General features: G+C 39.2%; 1 long non-coding RNA gene across 2 annotated transcripts; it reads right to left on the reverse strand.

Moving 5' to 3' along the window:
• Nucleotides 1–4,863: 4,863 nt before the first annotated feature.
• Nucleotides 4,864–6,983, reverse strand: LOC138803216 (uncharacterized). 2 transcript variants are annotated; one of them, XR_011364909.1, is made up of 4 exons: nt 6,922–6,983; nt 6,545–6,733; nt 5,345–5,386; nt 4,864–4,986 (listed from the first exon to the last, which is right to left on the reverse strand). It is a non-coding gene; the product is annotated as an uncharacterized lncRNA (long non-coding RNA). The 2 variants fall into 2 exon arrangements; XR_011364908.1 differs by lacking the exon at nt 4,864–4,986 and having other exon boundaries at nt 5,210–5,386.
• Between the last annotated feature and the right edge of the window lie 8,332 nt (nt 6,984–15,315).

A 15,315-nucleotide genomic window follows, 5' to 3' on the forward strand; every position in this document is an offset into this window, starting at 1 on the left:
GGTAATGATTACATTTCTTTATTCTTGTTTTTGTTTTAGTCAGTAATGAGGCTTGAATCCAGGGCCTGGACACTCTCTCTGAGCTCTTTTGCTGAATAATGGCACTCATATTAAGCCACAGCTCTAATTCCCTGAGTGCATTTTTTTGGACAATTTTACCATTTCACTTTATCTCTTTTTCTGTTTTCCCGTTCTTCCCCCAAAACAAATTGCATAGGTCATTTTCAACATAGTACCAATTAAATACCAGTGTTGCACGTGTTCATTCTTTGTCCTTCCTTTCCTATGACCCCTTTAACTTCTGAAAAAAATGACAAAAATGAAAGAAAATATATATCATCTTGTTTCTGTTTCCTGGTCACTGGTTATTTTTGAGAATGTGTGTGTGTGTGTGTGTGTGTTTGTGTGTGTGTGTGTGTGTGTGTGTGTGTGAATACTGGTGCTTGAATTCAGGGAGCTGACCTTTAGCTGTTTTAATCAAGGGTGACAGTCTACGACTTGAACCAAACTTCCATGTCTTGATTTTGAATGGTTAATTAGAGATCAAAGTTTCACTGGTTTTCCCTAACTAGTCTAACTTCAATTCACTTTCCTCAGATCTTAGGTTTCTAACTAGCTAGAATTACAGGTGTGAGACACCGGTGGTGCTTGGCCTACCTTCTTTTTGTTAAGTATTTGAAATGTAAAAGACAGTTGCAACCATAGTACAAAAAGAAATCAATTTAACTTTCCCAGCTTCATTAACTTTTAATATTTTGTCACATTTGATACATACAGAAAAACATATTTTTGTAAATGCTCCTGCAATTTGGTTTTCATATCAGATTTTTCCTCATGATGAACTTGATTTTATAGCTTTTTACTTACTAAATGTTGATGAAAATATGTTCAGAGGGCATTGATGACCTTTTGTTGGCTTTCATGCAGAACTGTTGCAAGCTAACACTTAACAAATTTGTGTGCAAGACCCCGATGATATATCCACATTCTTAGCCTGAATACAGTAGTGCCTGTTACAAATCATCTAGATCTGACAAAACCCTGACTCAGGCCTTGTTACCACCTTCATGAATGTCCTCTTAGTGTGCAATACTGACTCTCCAATGACCATGACAGAGCCCTCCTGCACGTTCTCATGACACAGCCAAGGTCACCAGTCAGGCGTGGCACCTACAGTGTGATGGGAGACTGGTGACTGTTCCTATGGTGGAACGACACAGGAAATGTTAGGTCCTTAAGCTGTCATCAGTCCCCAGGGCTCCTCATGAGTATTCGATCCTAAGATTTAAGGAGACATCAGACTTTCTCTTCCTTGTGCAAGTTGTGGACAGGTTTTTCTTCTGGGGCTGTCATCTTCTGTGGAAAGATATGATCTGAGCTCTATAAGCCATTTTGCTTATTCTAGGCCCTTAGGGTAAGTCTGGCATTTATACTTAGACAAAAAGAAATGTAGTGATAAAAAATAGGAGACAACATTTTTCCTAGTCTATTTATTACTCAAATAGTTTTTCAGATTCTACCAATAATTCTTATTAGTAAGAAGCACTATCTCAAAAATAATCAGTGACCAGGAAACAGAAACAAGATGATATTTATTTTCTTTCATTTTTTTCATTTTTTTTTACATTTATCTCTCTTTCAGAAGTTTACGGGGGGGCTGGGAAGGTGGCTCAGTGGTAGAGCACTTGTCTTGCCTGCCTGAGGACCTGGGTTCCATTCTTCAGCACCACATAAGCAAAAAGAAAAAAGCCGGAAGTGGTGCTGTGGCTCAAGCAGTAGAGCGCTAACCTTGAGTTGAAGAGCTGAGGGACAGCGCCCAGGCCCAGAGTTCAGGCCCCATGACCAGACCCCCCCAAAAAAAGAAGTTAAAGGTGTCATTGAAAAGGAGGGACAAAGAATGAACATGTGCAACACTGAAACTTTGATCTCTAATTAACCATTCAAAATCAAGACATGGAAATTTGGTTCAAGTCGTAGACTGTTACCCTTGGTTAAAAAAAGCTAAAGGTCATCTCCCTGAGTTCAAGCCCCAGTATACACACACACACACACACACACACACACACACACACACACACACACACACACACACACACACACACACACACACAATAGTCCTTAGTGCTCAGGAGCCTTACATGGAGATCAGACTTTTCCAGCTCAATTTATCCTAGTTCTGGTAAGGACAGCTCTTTAAGCTGAAGTTTGGTGGATAATAGTCACTCCTTCTCATTCTTTGTGCCTGTTTGTGTTGTTGAGTCCATTTCAGGGCAAAATCAGTGCCTGACACCTACTTGCTGCCATGGCAAAGCTGGCTGTGACATCCTAGATATTATGGCCATTTTATTGTGAAGCCGTGTGAGGACACCCAACCCCACACAATTTCCCCCAAGGTATGTGTCTCCTTTGCCCAGAAGTGCATTCAACAATTCAGCAACCAAAATATCACTCAGTTCCTAATAAACTCAGAGTATATTTCTATTACCTTTAAAAAAATTTGACATGCCTTTGATAATTTGTCATTGAGCTCTTGTCATATTTCTATGTGTTTGCAGCTTGCGAAGGGAAAAAAGATTTAATTCAATATAATCAGACTATCGTTCAGAAGGATCTTTTTAGAACCTTTTGGAGGGAATGCCAACTTTCCATCTGGTGTTCTAAAGATGGCCTTCTTGGTACAGGAACTGAGTACACAGTCAAGATAAGAAGCTTGTCCTGATTTCTACTGACTTTCCTCTGGGGTCAGGGAGTGTGATCCCATGGCATATGTTTCTGTTTGCTACACTGGAGGGCCCATGCCTCCTCTGAAAAAATCTAAGGCTTGGGGATAAGAGATACTAAAACTCAAAACCCAGCTTCCTACATCAGTAGGATTACAGGTCTGAGTCTCATGTACTCAACTTTTTTATACATACTATACTCAGTTTCATTATATTCACTTTCATTATATTCACTTCATAGACAGATATATACAAATATATGTATATAATATTTATTTATAATCAGTGTTATATCTAGAAACACACAAATATATATTCATATGATTATAATAAAATTATATCACTACTTTCTCCAATAACATTTACACTAATGTTTTGTGCAAAAACACTCAATTCTAAAACTTTAAATGCCTTTTTAGTTTGAAAAATCATATTGAATCTTATATATAATATAATATACTATATATAACATAAAGAATATAACATGTATTTACATATAACTGATTTAATTGTGGAAATTTTTTTTTGATTTTGTGTTTGTTCATCTATGAAAGCCTTCTTTCTTCTATTGATGATGGCTTTTACTTTCCAGTATACATATCTCCTATATATTTTGTCAAATATTTTCAGCCCAAAGTAGACTTTTTATAATATTGGAGTCAAATTTTCCTTCCATATTTGCTCAACGCAAATGAATGCAATGAAAATGTATACAGATTTGAACTCATTATTGGAAGAGAGTCCCACTTAACACTGTAAGTATTGTGGTATTTGTCCCAATTTACAGAATAGCTTTCTAGGATATCTGATCTGCTATGTCCTAGACCTTTTGTAGCCACCTTATCACCCCATACAGGCATGGCCTGGCTTCCTAGTCACTCTTTTTGCATTTAACAGCTCCCATTATATCCAGTAGGCTCTCTTCTACAGCCCCCTGTCACTCTGCTTCCCCCGCTCCAGAACAGGTATGCACGATTCTTCAGTTTGCAGGTTTAAAAAGAAATATATTTAGGATTCATGAATTCTAGAATATGTCAAAAACATTGGCATTTTAATAAAGTTAGAAAAATAAATACAATGAACCTTTTACAAAAATCAGAAAAAAAAAGTAAAATAAGGATTTTCTTAGGAAGGGGAGAAGGAATCTCAAAATCTAGATTGGCCTCTAAGTTGCCTTCAGGCAGAAATTCTGCCTCAGAGTCTTCAAAGGGATCTACTTCCTCATTAAAGACAGGATTTTCTTCCTGAGTCCAGGAGGGACAGATTCTAATTTATCAACTGGAAATTGGATCCCTTGCAAGAGGAGAGATTGGTCTTGGTATTCTGTGAGGAAAGATTCCCTTTCCTCAAATGAATCTAGATTTTGGACCTCACTTATTGGTTTTCCTAAACATAGACTGGGGTCATTTTCCATTAGCACACATTTAACCATCATATCAAGAAGTGTTTTTATTTTTTGACTGATTTAGAGCTGATCTACCTGGATTGTGAACATCAATGGAAGACATTCTGTATCGTCTTCCTTGGTGGTATGTGTAGATACACCTGCATCACATGTGGGGTTCAGAATCAGTGGGATGTCACAGGACTCAAAACCTACTTTGGCCTTTCTACAAATTGAAAAATACCCTCTACCTTCACAGGATTTCTGGAGATCAGCAATGGCTTGCAATCTCCATCAGTCACCATAGACGACATCACTGATGGGTTCTTTATCTGGAGTTCTGCAGAAGCTTCTCTACGGTGATGCAAACCTGAGAATGAAAATAGGTACAGGAGTCTTTGAGTAGACCCTCGTAGTTAAGGTGTCACTAAACTTCCAAGAGGATCCAATGGGAGAAGCAGTAGGATTTGAGTTGGGACTGAACACTGATGAGGAGGTAGGCTTTTTCTAATGAGTGTCTACTTCCAAGTTCTTTCAAAAGGAGAACAGACATTACCTGGCAAAGAATATCCATAAAAGGAAATTTTGCCAAGCTGGGGAGTACTAAGGGCTCTTGGCCAATCAGGCACATCCCTAGAGACTCAGGTTCCATCCCTACTCACAAGCTCTGAGGCATCTAAACAAGGACTTCTTCCTCTTTTTCTTTGTCTCATGGGTTTCTCCAGCTGATCCAGAAAAATATGTAAGCAGAAGAGCAGGTCTGAAGAGGCCATGTTGAGCTTGACATTCTGTGTAAGTTCTTTCAGGGTGTCATTGTTCTTGGGCTCATAGAAATCATCAGGGTAGAAGTCCATCCACATAGGGAAGATGAAACAAACAAGACTGTGTGCAAATTGATTTTTGGGAAGTGGAAAGAGACTCCTGCAAGCAGGATGCTTCTCACAACCCACTTCTAGTAATTTCTCAAATATAATCCTCTAAAATTCTCCCTGTAATAGGAAGAGAAATTTGTTTCCCCACTGGATCTGACTTGCTACACACAGCCCTCCCTGTCATCCATGAGATTCCAAAAGCACAACCACAACCACAACTGTGTAATCTGCTATCCACTTAAGTGCCAAGCCTCAACCCCCTGTGAAAATCACAACTGGTGTGCAAAGAAGAAAGTTGAGTTTGATTCAGAAACCTCAAAGATACCAAATTTTCAAGGATAGAACTCTTTGTGCCAGCGTCCACTTACTTCTTCACTTGTTCATCTTCTTCCCAGTTATGGTAGAAGGATCTGTACCAATGGGAGAAGAGAAGGAAGTTAACTCTATGCTTCTCCTTTTCTGAACTAACAGGACACACATAGGACTCGCTAAGTCCCACATGGTAATGTAAACATGACAGACAAAATTGGAGATATGTCTATACAACTTCATGGTAATTCTGTGAAGATGCTTATGTGCATCTGTCCAAATAAATGCACAATGGCTCATGCCTCTAATCCTACTAATCCGGAGGGTGAGATATGTGAATCACAGTTTGAACCCAGTCTGGTTTGTAAAAATCTAAATATACTTATCTTCAGTTAACCAGCCAAAGGCCAGAATTGGACCTGGGGCTAAATTGGTAGTGTGTTAGAAATGGGACAGCACTCAAGCCCCCAATTAAAGTAAAAGTTGCCTCCTTTCTTCTGTCTATATTCCTTCAAAGGTCTCAAAGATAGTGATTTCCTAGGTGAGCGTGGACGTTGGGTGCCACTTGCTCCTTCCTTAAATCCTAGTCTCTCAGCAAGCAAATTACTAAGGCTCCACTAGCATATGAGGCACATGAAATATTCTGGCAGCCCAGTCCTAAGGAATTAGACAAGGACTGCACTTCTTTGTCTCAAGCCAAGCTCCTTTGACAAGACCCCAGTGAAACTGTCTCAGAGATATACCTAGTATTCCATTATGCTGCCAGGGGGTCTCATCAGCCCTGGGTTTGAAGGAGGAACACTAACTTTTTTTTGTTTGTCATGGGGCTTGAATTCTGGGCTTGGGTGCTATCCATCAGCCCTTCAGCTCAAAGGGAGCACTCTACCGCTTGAGCCACAGCACCACTTCTGGTTTTCTAGTGTTTTATTGGAGAGGAGTATCATGGACTTTCCTCCCAGGGCTGACCTTGAACCGTGAACCACAGATCTCTGTCTCCTGAGTATCTAGGATTACAGGTGTGAGTTACTGGTGCCTGGCTTAGGAACACTCACTTTTTTTGTTTGTCAGGGCTTGAACTCTGGGCCAGGGCCCTGTCCCTCAGCTCTTCAGCTCAATGCTAGCACTCTACCACTTGAGCCACAGCACCACTTCTGGCTTGTTTTCTGCTTATGTGGTGGTCAGGAATCGAACCCAGGTCCTCATGCATACAAGGCAAGCTCTCTATCACTGAGCCACCTTCCCAGCCCAAGAACACTCACTTTCAGAATATCCAGCAACTGCTCCATTGTCATACACTCTGTGTAGTGGTCGAGGAAGTTTCCCACATAGAAAGGATCAGCTTTCTGGTAGGCAGGGACAAGGTCCATTACCAGAATTTCCAGAAAGCCTGAGTCCAGGCTCCATATATTATAAGGCACATTCAGGGTTTGGATGGACTCATTGTCACACTGAGGTGGTAAAAAAAGAATGGATCTATGAAACATGGAAATGAGAGTAGACTTCAAACTGAGTAATTGTAGTAGAGTGGATTGAAAAGTGCACAGCAAATATTTTCTGTCTACACATACAAAAGCACATAAGAAGTTTCTAGTGTGGGCTAGGATGAGATTAAATAGGTTTTCTGTCATAATTATACCTGGCCTGAATTTCCTTGTGATTTCCTTGGTTTCTTCTTATAAAAAGTCCTGAGACATTGGATTCGTGGTTGGGCACTGATCGAATGTCTGCAGCATACAGTGAGGCACTCACACCTCCCATGCTTGAGACCTGAGTCTCTTGACTTTGAAAACAGTACAGGAACATCTTTCTTGTTCCTGAGCCACAGGCCAAGTGAGCTGGCTTGAGCTAACTGTAGGTTACAGTTGCGTGGCTCTCAGAGTTCTATATTCTATTCCATTGTGAGTGAGGTAGTGTCATATCTCAGAGCCCAATGATCTAAGCTGCTTGCTCACATAAGACCATCCCAACGACAAACTGGAGGCTGAAATCTCCCCTCCCACATCACTTTATACACATGTGGACATTGTCAAATCCCAATAGTCTCAGCTAGGCCTAGATACAGGCATGTCTCAGCCTCAAAGAGCCCTCCCTAGGTCTGATCCAGGCCTTATTTGTCACTATTCCTCTCATCCTGCACAAATCATTTTGCCTCTCAGGGTCCCCTCGGCCTGTCATGTGCTTCTTGCATCTATTTTTGAAATCAACTTCCTAAGACATTATTAGGTTTTTGTTTCCTAATCTTGCTTGCCTTTGAAGCCCCAGTGTGCTTTCATCTGGAAAAAAAGGCAAGTTCTTAGCGGTGGGAAAATCAAACAAGTATTGGAAAACACATGTATTATTACACATATAGACAGACATTTTTACAGGTGTACATTCTTGTAAGATAAAAGAGTATTTTTGAATCTTTTGTCATATTTTATGACAGAGGGGAAGGGGAGAAGGGAAGAGGTGCATTGTCTCATAATTCAATGATTATTTTTTTAAAATAGTATAGTTGAAGGAATGTAAGATTTAAAGATAAAAACCGTGCTCCTGTTCTTTTTATAAGCTAGTCATTTATAAAGTATTCCTCACTAAAGTTTTGTCGTCTGTGTCCCATGAACTATCTTCCTCCATCAAAATAATCAAGGAAAAACCTTCACAAATAAGTAGACTGTTGTCCAATCTCTGAATAAGTATTTACGGTACAACTTTGCCTGGTAATTTGTGCGTGTACAAGTGTGTGGGAGTATGTGTGTGTGTGTGTGTGTGTGTGTGTGTGTGTGTGTGTGTGTATGAATGTGTGTCTGTGCATATTTGTGTCTTAGGGCTTGAACTCGGGGGCTATATGACAATCCCACGCTTCTTTCCCTTGACCATGTTGCTCTACCAATTGTACTACAGTTCAGCTGCAAGCTTTTTTTTAGTGAACTAGAGAGGAGAGACTCATAAAATTTCCTGCTCAGGCTAAATGTCAAGTAGCAACCTCCTGATTAGCTGGAGTTATAATTATGAGCCTCCATAACCTGGTGATATAGCATTGTTAATGGAGGCAGTGGGATTGCAAGTTTCAGTTCGGCTTCAAGACACTATATCATAAAACAGCAACAGCAAAATCCTATATCAAAATACAATAATAAGATGTAATTACAATACAATTTAGTCATATAGTCTGCTAGCATAACTTTCAGGAAACCTTGGTTTTAATCATTTAGCAACACAAAACCAAACAAAATGAGCTAATTTTAGGAGACTCTACGATTTTTTAAATTCCATCTTAATAATTTCAAGAAACAAGAAAAAATGCATACTTATGAGAATGTAAAAAGATTAAAAGATGGCAGATTATGAAATGAAAATTTCTACACTGCAGGAAAATTATTGTCATGGTGAATATATGGTGGTATTGTTATGGTGAATATGTGATAATGTTCTTCAGAGCAGCAATAGATAAATATATATTTACTACACATAGTCTAACTTGTCTATATCTATCAACATCCAATCTTCTAGTGCACATTATTAATGTATTCATGTTTATGGTATATTCGAAAAAGTGACTCGCAGAGTCAGGAAGTTACCAAAATACATTAGCTGCAATGTTTTAGGAGATAAACTTGCTAATTATATTGACTATTCTATATATTAAACATGTAATGTGTTACCATTTTATCTCTAAGTATGTACAAACACTACTTTAAAGTGAAACGGATTACAACAAGGTTTTGAAGGCATATGCCTCTAAAGCCAGCTAGTGGGGACATCATTTCAAGACCAGTGAAGTTTTACCTGCAATGATCCCCAACCCCTGGCTGTGCATGATGGAATACTTCTATCACCCTGGTCCATGGGGAGGTGAAAGCAGGAGGATTTCAGTTACATGCCATACAAGGCAAGAACTTCCACATGGCTCCCTCTCAACCAAAGAAGGTTCAACACTGGCTAGCACCTATCTTCCCCACCTAGGTAAAAATAAAAATAAGAGCATTGTATTATAAGAAACAAACAATATTAAATCATGCCAATGCAAAGCATCATGAAAAACACACACTCAGTGTTTGTTTCTCATACCTTTATTCCTAACTATAGCTTGGATTATATATGTGAGCCAGAGACACTAAGCAGTTCATCATTATAAAATGACTGAGTGTGTGCTTTGACTCCAAGGTCTTTGATCCATTTGGAGTTGATTGTGGTGCAGGGTGATATATAAGGGTCTAGCTTTATTTTTCTACAAGTAGTAACCTAATTTTGGCAGCACCATTTACTAAAGAGGCTGTCTTTCTTCCATTCTTTTTTAAGCTACCTTATCGAAGTTTAAATGGCTATATGTCTGTAGGTTCATTTCGGGGATTTCAGTTCTATTCCATTGGTCCTGCGGTCTGTTCTTTTGCCAGTACCAAGCTGTTTGGATTACTATGGCTTTGTAGTAGAGTTTGAAATTTGGTATTGATATTCCTCCAGCACTGTTCTTTCCGTTAAGGATAATTTTTGCTATTTGAGGTCTTTTATGTTCCATATGAATTTTTGGATTACTTCATCTATTTCCCTGAAGAATGAGGTTGGAATATTGATTGGTACCACTTTGAAGTTATAGATAGTCGTGGGAAGTATTGCCATTTTCATGATGTTGATCCTTCCAATTCAGGAGAATGGGAGGTTTTTCCATTTTTACATTGTTTTGATTTCCATTAACAGGTTTTTAAAGTTTTCACCATAGAGGTCCTTTACATCTTTGGTTAACTTAATTCCCAGGTATTTTTTGTGGTGCTATTACAAATGGAGTTGCTATCCTAATTTCAGCTACGCTTTTCTCATTGTTGGAATACAGAAAAGCCATTGATTTTTGAGGGTTAATTTTATACCCTGCTGCTTTGCCAAAGGTTTGAATCACCGTGAGTAGTTTAGGAGTGGAGTCCGTGAATAAGAGACTACCTAGGTCTCCTTGGCACACGCCGAAACTTTCTTAAGACATCCAGAAACACAATGAATCAAAGAAAGGTTAGACAAATAGGATTGCATGAAATTGCAGAGCTTCTGCATGGCAAAGGACATAGCTAGCAAGATCAATAGATCAACCACAGATTAGGAGAATATCTTCACTAACCACACAACGGACAAGGGTCTCATATCTAAAATATGCCTGGAACTCAAAAAATTAAAACCCCCAACAACAAACCCTCAAGGAAACAACTGCCCAAAAAATAAGTGGGCTAAAGCCTTAAAGACATACTTCTCTGAAGAGGAAAGAAGGATGGCCAATAAACATATGAAGAAATGCTCAACCTCCCTGGCCATGAAAGAAATGCAAATCAAAACAACATTGAGGTACCACCTCACCCCAGATAGAATGGTTATAATCAAGAACTCTAATAACAACAGATGCTGGAGCGGATATGGACACAAGGGAATCCTACTGCATTGTTGGTGGGTCTGTAAACTTGTATTACGGATGTTCATCAAAAGACACCACATAGAGCTCCCCTATGATCCAGCAATCCCAGTTTTGGGGTTTTACCCAAATGATCACAAGACCATACCAAAGCTACCAGCACAACTATGTTTATTACAACATTATTTACCATAGCTAAATGTGGAACCAACCCAGATGCCCCTTAGTAGATGAAAGAATAAGGGGAAATGTGGTCTATATACACAATGGAATTCTATGCCTCTATCAGAAAGAATGACATTGCCCCATTTGTTAGGAAATGGAAAGACTTGGAAAAAATTATATTAAGTGAAGTAATCCAGGCCCAAAGAAACATAAGTCCCTTGTTTTCCCTTATTTGCAATAACTAGTATATTTCCGAGACATGCAGAAAAGGTCAGATAAGATGATGTTGGATGAGATATACCCCAAGTGAAAGATTCAAATATTTTTTTTCTTGCGATTGTTTCAAAGATATTCATAAGATGAATTCTTTGTTGTTTTGTATGTCCCTTCCCCACAGTACATCCACTGCTTTCACTGTATTTGATGTTGGTATAATTTGTGGAGGGGAAGGAAAAAACATATTTTTAAAAAAGGATACAGTTGGACCCATTGCAGCAATGAAATGTACAAGCCAATATTTTGAAAAACGAACTTTACAACTTTGGCCAGGAGGGGTGAGAAGTGGGGGTGGGCTGAGGAGGTGTGTGGTGGAGATAAGAAGGTATGGGAAGGGGAAACAAAGGACAGGGCACAATGCTTGATAAGAAATTTATTCAATAACGTGTCCATTTAATTGTAACTTCTCTGTATGTTATTTTCACAATAAAAAAAAAGTCTATGTGAAGCCAGGTGCCAGTGGCTCATGCGTGTAATCCCGGCTACTCATGAGCCTGAGACCTGAGTATAGCGTTCAAAGCCAGCCCAGGAAGAAAAGTTCCCATAAGACTCTTATCTACAATTAACAACTCAAAAGCTTGAAGTGGCTCCATGGCTCAATTGACCCAGTGCTAACTAACTTGAGCAGAGAGTCTCAGAGTCAGTGCCCAGGCTCGGAATTCAAGCGCCACAACTGACAAAAAAAAAAAAAAAAAAAAAAAAAAAAAAAAAAAAAACATATAAATGTCTGAATTTCTTGTGAATTAAAATGACAGCTCTGGTATACAATTCTACAGTCTACTACAGATTTCATTATATTTATGGTTAGAAAAAGTAGCAGCACTTGAATAAAGGACATTTTTTCATAAACTAGGGCAGATTGGTCTCTAATTAGAGGAAATTGCTGGGCTCATACATAATACTTTTGGTTGGTTTTTGTTTTGTTTTTAGGACAGGATGAGAAATCTTATTTCTACCAATGGCTATTTGGATATGTATGACATCATTCACAGGCCATGCAGAATTAATAGTAAAGACAGGACACAGTAAACTTTCAGTAAACTTATTTGTCTTTATGCAATATTCTGAATGATTTGTTTAGCTTATATTTCCCTATGGCCTATAGTTTCCTATTCCTGCCTTCCTCAAATACAAGCATGTTCCACCAATTCAGATTTGAGCCAGGCAATATGTAGTATTAGTGCCAAGAGGTAAGGAAAGTTGTAACACAACCAGGAAAGCATGAAACCAACTCTATATTAGCTGGACACTGGGGACTCAGGCCTAATCCTAGCTACTCAGGAGGCTGATGATCACTGTTCAAAGCCAACTGGAGTGAGAAAATCTGTGAGACTCTTCTTTCCAATTAACAACTAACAACCATAAATGGAGCTGGGGCTCCAGAGGTAGAGTAGCCTTGCTTAAAAAAGTCAGAGGCAGGGGATGGGAAGATGGCTCAGTGGTAGAGTGCTTGCCATGCATGCATGATGCCCTTTGTTCAATTCCTCAGCACGTCATAAGCAAAAAGAAAAAAACATAAGTGGTGCTGTGACTCAAGTGATAGAGCACTAGCTTTGAGCTGAAGAGCGAGGGACAGTGACCAGGCACAGAGTGCAGGACCCATGAACGGACCCCCCCCCCAAAAAAAATCAGAGGCAGCACCCAATCTTGAGTTCAAGCAGAAGGTCAGGCACAAAAACGAAAACATTCAACACACAAAAAAACCCAGAAACTGGAGAAAGCTCAGGAAAGGATGGCCTTGTCTACAAGACAAATGTAAACATTACATGAATTGTGAAATGGTAACCTCACTGTACAATTAGTAACAATTACATTTTTAAAAAATCTGAGAAATCCTGTAGCCATTGGCCCTTATGATGTGCATCTACTTTCTAGGATTTCAAAGTACCATCATCTGAGCTGGCAGCACACAGGTTGTAGCCCGGGGTGATTAGAAAATATGAAACCAGAGATCCTTTCATATTGTCCCGACAACTCTTATTATTTTAAGCAAAAAAAAAAAAAAAAGGAAAATAAAGAAAATAGATGTTATGGTTAATTAAGCTGTTATTAAAGATTCCTGGCAGAATTATAATGTTAAATGATGAGTTAATGCATGTGTTTTCTAGATACTGAACTCACATGTGTCACTGAAATATCCATGGATTCAGAACGAGAAATTCTGAAGTGTAAAGCATACTAATTAGTTGAATTTCATTAGGCAACCAATGAAGAGAACACAACACGGTATTAAGCCAGGTAAAGTTGTTCATTTACTGAACTGCTGCCCATGCCATACATGGTGGAAAGTCATGTACAAAAAATAGGGCGACCCAACCTCGGGCCTGGATGTATCTAGGCAAAGGATCAGATGAGGTGTGGCCAGGTAGGGGGAAAGACTAGCAATACTGGATCTGCATGTGACTTCAGGGCCTGGGATTCACCTCCAGTCAGATGGAAAGTGTGATCAGAGGCTGACCAGGTCGTGACTTAGTGGGAGGAGGAGGTGGCTGCCTCCAGGTGTACCAGATACTTAGATAACACATAAAGGGTGGAAACTTAGCCAAGAAGTGAAAAGGCATCTGCATAGGGTCTGCATGGCCTGGGGCAGACCTAATATAAAATACACGTAGTACTGCCATGTGACTCCAGACTCTAAAAAATTCATTCTCAAACATTTTCTTTCTCTCTTTCTTTTTCTTTCTTTTTTCTTTTTTCTTCCTTCCTTCTTCCCTTCTTTCCTTCCTTCCTTCATCCTTCCTTCCCTCCTTCCTTCCCTCTCTGTCTCTCTGTCTCTCTGTCTCTCTGTCTCTCTATCTCTCTGTCTCTCTGTCTCTCTGTCTCTCTGTCTCTCTATCTCTCTGTCTCTCTGTCTCTCTGTCTCTCTGTCTCTCTGTCTCTCTGTCTCTCTGTCTCTCTCTCTCTCTCTCTCTCTCTCTCTTTCTCTCCTTTCTTTCACTCACCCTCTCTCTCTCTCCTACTTCAGTATTCTCAACTCTCAAATAATGAACACTTGCTGAGTTGAACTCACAGGCTGGGAAGAGTAGCTCAATTAGTGAATGTGAACTTTAATTTAATGTTCCCTTATACCTCTACCACAGATCACTGGAATCAAATCATGAACACTCAGCAGCATGGCATATTAAGGCATTTAGGGGAGTAAAGCAAGCAAGCTCACTGCATTCTGTGAGGTCCAACCTAGGAAAGTGTGGCAGACTCCTCCCTCCTCTTGAACAATCTCAGCCCAGTTTCTGCATCAGGAGAGTTGACTGGCTCCATGTGAGCCAGTTACCTAAGTGGCACAGGTACTTGGCAGAGACTTAGTCTCTTGTTGAGCTTAAATTAATGGCATGTTTCAACATGATCCACTAATTTGTTGAGATTGGGACTTCCTAATTTTTTGGTTAGCCTATGTTCAAATGATGATCTATTTATTTCTGATTTCTAACCACGATTATAGATGTGAACTAACACATCAGACCACTCAAAGTCCTTTATCACACATGGAAGACATGAAGTTGATTTTCCCAAATGACATACAAGTTGACAGACAGCAAAAGTAAGTCCTTAATTTTGGTCGAGATGTGTTTTTAATGTGAAACAAAATTACTTAGCAAAATATCTGACTACTGTGATTATACTTGCAAACTGACCCTACATTTTTATATCAAATCACCTATATTAATCAATGATTAACTCAAATTACCTGTAATCATTTATTTCTGTCATATCTTTTAGAAGTAGGCAGAACTGGAGCTCACACCATAAAATAAAGTGGTAGAATTTGAGAGGATCACAGTTCTGAATCAGTCAAGGAAGGAAAAGAAACACTCATATCAACCTACTAGGTAGGGATATTGGAATGCAATCATAATCCCTGCTTTGTGGGATGGGTGCAAAAATTGCTACTCTAGGAATAAAGTAACTTAAATGAGAAAGGATTGATGGAGTGGCTCCAGTGGTGGAGTACCTGTCTGGCAAACAGAACATTAAAACTCAAATCAACTTCCTAAAGATAAAATAAGAAAAGGAAAGAAAAAACAATACTGACCATGTGTTCAATGTAAAGATTTACACTAAATTATCATAGTAATAAATGTCATCATTTATTTCTAGGGCCAAACATATTTTCTGTTAAGCCTAAATGAAAAAATAGCACACTATATATAAAGCTTTGGTAAAACACAGGTCTAGCTTACAATGATGAACACTTAAGTTTGCATGTGCAGTGGTGTTGCA

Source organism: Dipodomys merriami, unplaced genomic scaffold, assembly GCF_024711535.1.
Source record: "Dipodomys merriami isolate MVZ:Mamm:240054 unplaced genomic scaffold, mDipMer1.0.p SCAF_339, whole genome shotgun sequence".
NCBI lineage: Eukaryota > Metazoa > Chordata > Mammalia > Rodentia > Heteromyidae > Dipodomys > Dipodomys merriami.